The 8,353-nt window shown below is 41.9% G+C and overlaps 2 non-coding genes across 2 annotated transcripts; one reads left to right on the top strand and one right to left on the bottom strand.

The window, feature by feature from the left end:
- Positions 1-2,173: 2,173 nt before the first annotated feature.
- Trnar-ucu (transfer RNA arginine (anticodon UCU)) lies at positions 2,174-2,246 on the top strand. Its single transcript has one exon. It is a non-coding gene; the product is annotated as a tRNA-Arg (tRNA).
- Positions 2,247-3,219: 973 nt separating this feature from the next.
- LOC131892536 (small nucleolar RNA U3) lies at positions 3,220-3,424 on the bottom strand. The gene has a single exon (XR_009374574.1). It is a non-coding gene; the product is annotated as a small nucleolar RNA U3 (small nucleolar RNA).
- Between the last annotated feature and the right edge of the window lie 4,929 nt (positions 3,425-8,353).

Below are 8,353 nucleotides of genomic sequence, written 5' to 3'. Positions count from 1 at the left end.
GACAGACGAAAAAAAGAAATACGACATGAGCATAAAAATAAAAGATATATGACTAAACTACTAGAGATAGAAGAAATGAAAGCTAAAGAACAAAAGTGTCTTACCTTAAGCAGCCACGCGACCACTTACACAACACAACACACTCAGACCGGCCGTTTGAAGGGATCAGGAACAACAAAATGTTGCGACTGCTCTCTACAAAAGACGGGACTGAACTCAAAAGGGTTACTTCCGGCGCCGGGGTTTGAACCCACGACACCTAGGGAGAGGATTCTTGCCTTGTTAACGCTGCCTCTTAGACCGCTCGGCTACACCAGCTCCAAGTTTTCCAAAGCTAGCGAGTTCCAATCCCTGTTTGCCCATAAATGATTTAGGGCCAGTATAATGGAAATCATAGCATAATGGAAAGTTGGATAAGCATATCCAGTTGAAGGTAGATAAAGCATTACAAGAATTTGCTTGGATACAGCAGACGTTTAAGACCAAAGATAATATTGTGATGCAAACTGTGCAAAAGTCCATTCGACAGCCACCTCTTGAATATGCTTTGCCTATTTGGGCTCAAATTAGTTCAGCAGGTTTACAAAAGGTCAAAAGGCCCAAAAATATCGTACTAGAAACAGTGCAGGAATGAAAGATAGGTCTCATATTGGAAGAGACCAGAAAGGTTGGCCTTGCACAACATTCAAAGAGGTAGGAAAGGTATTTCCTAGTGTATGTTGTCAAAAGTATTCATGAGCTTTGCGTTTCAGTCAATTATGGTGACCATTTACGCTTAACGTGCGTTCTGAGAGCACCTTCAAGCCCTCAAGAATAACGGTTTGTTTGAACAATAAAGTCCTCCTTCCTGTTTTCTCGGGCTCCTTCATTGTTCAATTTGTTACCCTCAAGCGTTTGTACCAAGTATGTAGTCATTGTTCCAGCAACATCTTTTAAAATAGACTTGGACAAGTGTCTGATCAAAATTTCACATCAACCCTACTTACATTTATTCAAAGGCCAGCCAGATCCACCAACTCAATTGGGACTTGCATGTTGCGTTAGCTGTCTTTGTTTGTGTGTACCCCACACACCGTAGTGCTCCCAACTTGACTTGACTCGTTCAATTGAATATTACTTTCTCTGGCACTGGCTCTAAAAAACAAAATAGACTGGCCAAAACTTTATCACTGGAGTTTCCGGTACACACAAACAAAAACAGCTTGCACAAGATGCAAGTCCCAATAGGAGATCAGATAGTATATGAACAAACAAGTACATAGTTTCTTTTTCATCTTGAACTGCAGCCAATTCTGTATTCCAAGCAGCAGTAAGGATGTCGGCAATCTTTTTTATAATAATGGTAGATAACTAACTGGTTTCCGACTTGCCGCTAGCAATGTCAGATACAATTGAAAATATAAATAGGTAACCCCAGGTCTCACGCTTTTTTTCTTTGATCCAATGACTCCACTTCTTGCCAAGAGTTAGTTAGCCATTAGTGCAAGGTCCATTCGCCCCTACAAACAATGGCTTAAACTTTTATTATCCAAGTGCTCCTTCTTCTTAGATTGTGTGTGCTACCCTTCAGTAAAAATAAAGCCGTTGGGGGCTAGCTGCTCGCATGGCGAATGGGTTGTTTGTGACAAAAACTTTCAAAGCGAATGTGTAGTCGGTTGAAGGCAGATTGGAAGTTGTTTTTGACAACAAAAACATGCTTTAGAATACGTTGACGAGCTTGCCTCAAAAAATCTTTGGAGGAGGATCCAATGTCCACTAGAACATGCTTACAGTTAGAAACATTCTCTTGGCGTCAGATTAATCCTCTATTTGAAAAAGTTTAGGGCAACTCTTTGGAGCTTTCTTGGGAACTGACAGGTAGACAGGCCAATCACACTTGAGCTAGAAAAAGGAGATGTTGTCATCGAGTTTGAGTGTTATTTTTCATCCTTAAGATTTCAAAAAATCTCAGGAAAGGCCTATTCAAACTGTATGTAAGCATATGTCTGTTCAACAAGATTTTATGTCATGGACTTTTCAAAAAGTTCAGGTGGCTTCCTAAATACTTGAAGCAAAATTAGATCTGTGCGTCCACGACCCTACTTTTGGTGGAACAAGGAAAGGCACCTCAATGCGAGTCAGCAGGNAGATTAAAAGCTTATGATTGAAATTCAAATTACCCATTTACACAATTGTCCCATTAGCGCAGTGGATAGCGCGTTGGACTTCTAATCCAAAGGTCCTGGGTTCGACCCCCAGATGGGATGGGAGAGATTTCCTTTTTCCTGTTTCTACTAGATCACAATACAGAGCATTTTGTTACTTGCATTATGCACCTCTTCCTTGCTTAGTATGAAATTGGCCACTCGGTCTCAAATGATGTATGTACATGAGGATGCCCTGTTTTGCTACTATAGCTCTACACTACTAAAGATCTTCAGAAATGTGGCCACTTAGGTATTTTTCACAGCTTTCTTCTTCTCATGCAAAGAAACTATCTCAAGCCCAAAACCCCATTTTTGTTAAGAAATACTCTCCTTTTGCTGAATAATAAGTATTTACTGCAACTTATGGTCATGCCATCCAGGATTAAATGGGATAAAAGTAGTTGTTAAGACAAAAGGATACAAGATGGGGTGGAAAAAAATGATCACCACGGTAAAAGAGCTCATTAAGATTGTGATGTCACACAGGAAATGACTAGAACACGTTGAATACACATGGATGAAAAAAAAGAGGGTATATGAGTAGACCTTGTAAATGCATGATGGAAGAGATGAAAGAGGGAGATGATGACATTCTTGCTTATTGCTTTGAAGCAATTGCACAATGTCAGCCTTTGTCTCATTCCACGTGCAGGAGGCAAGCTTTAGTATCATTTTCCAACACAGTCAGAACATTGGGATAGTTTTTCGGCAGTGTCATAAATTTGTGGATCCCACTTTTGGGGGGCAGTGGCCCCACAACACACGCAGGCATAAGTTGCCATCAAGTTGTATTTCAGAAGACTGACCCAGCATGCGGTGGGAGAGGCGTTTTCCTATGCTTGGACGTATTTCTTTGGGAATATGTTACTCTTGGAGAAGTAGTGGCGTGTCATTTTCAGACAATGGAACGCCCCACCCCCGTAACTCTCTTCGCAGACATGTGCTTCATCCCGAGCTAGTTTGATATCACTTTTTCAATTCAACGCAAAGGGCTGCTTTTGAAGGTGATGTAACATGAAAAAAACGGCTCTGTGCCACTCAGATAGTTCCAACACCACATGTTACTCCGAGGAGTAACAAGCGATCATCAATGTTCAAGTTCACCCGAGGGTATCTTGAACCCCTTCACGCTCTGATGGTGGAACTGTACCTCATCCTCATGGTTTGAAGTGTCTTTGAATTTCAGACAGGAAATTCATCGAACATACTACAGAAATGATCCTGTGAAGTATGATCTTAGTGAGTAGAGTGAAATGTGTTCACTCTTATCCAAATAACAATCTCTTCTCTAGTCACTTTCTCATCCTCGTGCAAAAACAAGCAAAAAGCCCAAAATTAGGCCCAAAATTAGATTTGTTGCCAGAATTCTCTTTGATAGGTCAATCTCTTGGACCTTCAATGACATTTCCCTCACAAAGGGGCTAAAACAGATAAAAACATACGTTTTGATGGCCTACATGTGCAGCGCCATCTACCGAATATGTCAAGGATCATGGAGCGTCTGATGGATGCGCACATTGTAAACCCAACTTAAGTTTTAATCAGCTTTACATTTTTCATGTTGAGTTGCCATGAATCAAAACAACTTTTACCTTCATGGCAACTATCCCATGGATCACTTTGTAACAGCTGCTATTTCAAATGCATACATACAAATTCAATGTTTACATGATTGACGGTTATACCAGAGCAATCATGCTGCCAAGTTGACTGGTCAATGGGACATTACATCCTTAAGAACAGGAAAAAAAACTTGCCCAATACAGAGGGTCTGGCCATGAAATTGGTCAACAAACATGGTGACCCACCCACCCACGTTGGGTGCCTCTAGATCTACTAAGCAAGTTATACATGGATACCAATATAGCAAATCAATGGTTGTCAAAACCAGCGCCGACAAAAGACCTCCTTATCCATTGCACTGTTTTGCCAAACTGGCTTGAGTTAGTCCAACCCAAAACAAACATGAGTGCTGTTAAACATACGAATTGCCTAACCATTTCATTCCTTCATTTCAGTGGTTCCATAAGTCACATCAATATACTATTATGAGATACTTGGCCAGCTAGATCATGCAAGAACCTACAAAATTACTATCAACATACCATGGACATTGACATCAACAGTTAGAAGGCATCAATAGGAACGTTTTTATACATCAATCTTGAGGGATTGATTCAGAGAGGAGGGGGTCATTGGTCAGATGAGTGCACTTCTCCACGGCTGCGAAACCAGGACAAGGCGACGATTTTAATCATAAGATCATAACCGTTTATCATCATGTGCATTTTACATGCACAGGTAAGGTATATCCCTACCGATGACAAATGTCTCAATGCAACATTGATAAATTAAAACCCAATAAATGTATCTGCCTTTGGTGACTAAAAACTAATGTGCAAATCAAACAATTCTGCCTGGCTTTTAGTTGACGTTGAGAGTGGAAAGTGGAGTCATTCTGCAGCGCAATTTTTTATCACTTTGCCCGTTTTGACATCATCCACAAAAAAATCAACAACCTAATTGACATAAACTCAAATTGACTGACTGAGCACCACGTTGATAAGGTCTTACCAACATGGTGCTAATAGTCAATCATTTGGTGCCCAGGTTGTATTGAGTTTCAAGACTGCATTGCTTTTGATACAGACCTTTGATTGAGCTATAAAATTGATCAACGCACTCTTAGTGCACAAGAGCTCAACTTGTGTGCAGGAAGTTATGTTCTCAAATGCGACAGTCTTTCCCCAATGAGCCTTTGTTGGGTAGAGCGTTGAAGAATGATGCTGGAGTCTTCCACTGCCATCCCGAGGAGTCGTCCATGGACGGATTTGAGGGAGACAACCGAGACAACTAAGGAGGAGGAGGAGCAGCAGCAGGAGGAGCAGGAGGAGGAGGGCGAGGAGAAGAAAAACAAAGGAGAGGAGGTTGAGGGTTTTTTTTTTTTTTTTTTGCGGACTTCCTTACCGCTACCGGGATTGGAATCCCAGCAGTTCAAGACGAGAAGATTATTTATTTTACTTGACTTATTTTATATATATTATTTGATCGATCAACGAATTGGAGTTGGCTGATCTGGCTAATCCTTGAATATAAGGTTGATCCGGAATTTTAGTCAAAAACTTGTCCAAGTCTGACTGAAATTTTGCTACTGGATCAACCCCTACATAAACCCTACGAATATTTGAGGGCAGCAAATTGAACAATGAAGGAGCCCGAGAAAGAAGAGAGTTGGACTTCATTGTTTTAACTAGCCTGGATTCTCGAGGGCTTGAAGGTGCTCTCAAAACGCACGTTAAGCCTCTACGGTCACTAGAATTGACCCTAAATCCTGGGTTGGGACAAAGCTCATGAATGCTTTTGAAAACGTACAAAATCAGATACCTTTCGTACCTTCTCTGAATACTGTACAATCCCAACCTTTCTAACCTCTCCCAATACAAGAGCTCTCTCATGTCTTCAATGTTCCTGGTAAAACATCTTTGGACCTGCTCGAGCTTTTGCAAACCTGCTGAACTAATTGGAGCCCAAATGGGAGAGGCATATTCAAGATGCGGCTGAACAATCGACTTGTACAGAGTTAGCATCGTGACACTATCTCTGGACTTAAACGTCGGATATATCCAACCACTATTTGAAAAGCCTTACCAACTTCAACTGAATATGCTCATCGAACTTTCCATTATCCTGGAGGACTACACCTAAATCCTTCATGGATGAGACCTGCTCAATGTCTCTATCCGTCATCATCTAATAGTGGAGTGTCTAATGGCGTTGACCCAAAGGTCATTGAGCGGAATTTCATGCCATTCAAGGCCATGTTACTCGCAGCAACCCAAGGTCTCTAGGACCTTTGCAAGACAACCGGAATCCTGACCATTCCTACCAACTACCAATTTTGTATCATCAGCATAAGAAGAGATACTGACATTACTACTACCAAGCTTCTGAAGCGGAGCAATGAAGATAATGAAAAGGAGAGGACCAAAATGGAGCCCTGAGGGACACCAGACTTGACATCATGTATGTCCATAAGCGATCCCTCAACCTTAACTAATTGTTCCTACCACAAATGAAACTTCTTAGCCAATTGAGAACCTTTCTTGATCCCAATTCATGGAGCCTGTTACATAAAAGGCCATGATCTACCTTGTCAAAGCCTTGGCAAAGTCGAGATAAACTACTTCGACTGATTCATGGCTCTCTAGTCCCTCAATAACCTGCTCTATATGCTCAATCAGTTGGGTAACCGTGCTAAAATGTGCTCGGAACCCATGCTGGCTAGGAGGAAGGACTTCATGTATATCAAGAAATTCAACAAGTTTGAACTTCATGATCTTCTCAAACACCTTCGCAATATTCGAAGTGAGAGAAATTGCGCTGTAGTTACTGGGAGTGACTTACTCTCCCCTTTGAAAATTGGAACAACATGAGCTACCTTCAGAGAAGAGGGGAACTTGCCCTGGTCCCAAGATGCAACGCATCAAGTACGAGAAAACAGGAGCAAGAACCTGTGAGCATCTCATCAGAAACTGAGATGTCACTCCATCAGGCCATGCGCGGCCAGGGGAGCTCGAGAGTCTCAAGTCCCTGATAGCCTCTAAAGCATCCTGATCTGTGACTACAAGATCATCTAAATGCTCAGCTTGACAAGCCTTGCCAGTCCCAACAAACTCATCAATAGAGCAATGGACTGTTGCTCCTAAACTCAGTGGAGTTGAAAACACACTAGAGAACTATCTCCAAGTATGTTGGCCATAGTCCCTACATTGTCTATTGCTTCCCCATCGACCTCAAAAGGCCCTACGGGGTGTTTGATCTTTTCTTAGAGTTTGCATAAGAGAAAAACGCCTTCGGATTTGACCTCCACCGCTTGAACAACTCTACTTTCCTTGTTCAACTGATCTGTCTCAATGGAGGCCTTAATTCTACCTTGGATTAAATCCAACTTTCTTTGAAGGCTAGCCACAACTACTGGATTCAAAGTGCTCTGGAGCCTTTTTGCTAGTTTGCACTCTTTTTGAACAAATTCTTCCTATACTTCGGAATTTTAGAATGTGCCCCGCCCTGTGAAACACATTCAGAGATTGCTAGACTGGAACAGACGTCCTCAAAAACTAGAATCATTTTGTCTAGGGCTACATCTATGGACGATTCCTTTTTCAGCATTGAAATAAGATCAAGCTCCCCTAACCTTTCAATAATCAACGGCCAATGTTCATCTTTGAATTTGAACTTAGCCAGACCGACCTTTTTTGGCGCGTCTTACTCTAGAGCACGCCGGCTTTTGAGTAATGGTCGACCCTATCTCGAGAACATGATGATCTGACAGATTAGACGGTGTCACTGGACATTACTGGATCAGATCAGGGTCATTGGAAAAAAACAAGTCAAGAACGCTATTTGCTCTGGTGGCTACACCAACATTGGGAGAAAATTGCGCAAGATCGCGAATTCTTCCAGCTTTTCGAACGACTGAGATGTCGATTTCGAAATGGGAATATTACCCGTCTGGACTAGCCTCCCACTCTACACGCTAGCCGGAAAATTGAAGTCCCCTACAAAGAAACCTTTGCGCAAGCTGACTGGTCCAACTCATTTCCTATGAATTTGAGAGCTGACAAGAAGAGCTTACTGAACAAGAGGGGGCCTATATATTGTCACAATGGACAAATCAAGACCTTGAAGATGGCAAACTAAGACCTCTTACTTCTCCATTAGACATTTACATGACTAGTGTGCAGGTCATTTCTAACATATAGACATACGCCCCCATGCGGAAAAATGGGATTTCAGGCGTACTCTATCACATCGAACTAAATTGAAACCAACCATGGCCAGCTCTTCATCTAAGACCCCTGGTCGAAGCCAGGTTTCTGTCATGGAATGAACGAGACCTGCCTATCTAAAGCTAGTTCCTCAAGAACCTTGATCTTTGTGCTATCTTTTTTGGAAATAAGACAATGCACATTCAAATAAAGCCCTTTTATGGGCAGATAGCCTTCGATGGACTACAGCTATCAAATCTTTGACTAGGCTCTCTAACCTAAAAAAATCCTGTTTTTGGACAAAACTAACCTTAGGTGGAGGATAAGAGAACCTTTGAGAGAGGGTAAAAGGGGAGAAGAAGAGGGAGAAGGAACTCTGGCCGCCACCTGAGCATACGA

This window comes from Tigriopus californicus, unplaced genomic scaffold, assembly GCF_007210705.1.
Source record: "Tigriopus californicus strain San Diego unplaced genomic scaffold, Tcal_SD_v2.1 Contig180, whole genome shotgun sequence".
Classification (NCBI taxonomy): Eukaryota; Metazoa; Arthropoda; class Copepoda; order Harpacticoida; family Harpacticidae; genus Tigriopus; species Tigriopus californicus.
Note: the sequence above shows the minus strand (reverse complement) of the source record. Positions and strands in the feature narration are given on the sequence as shown.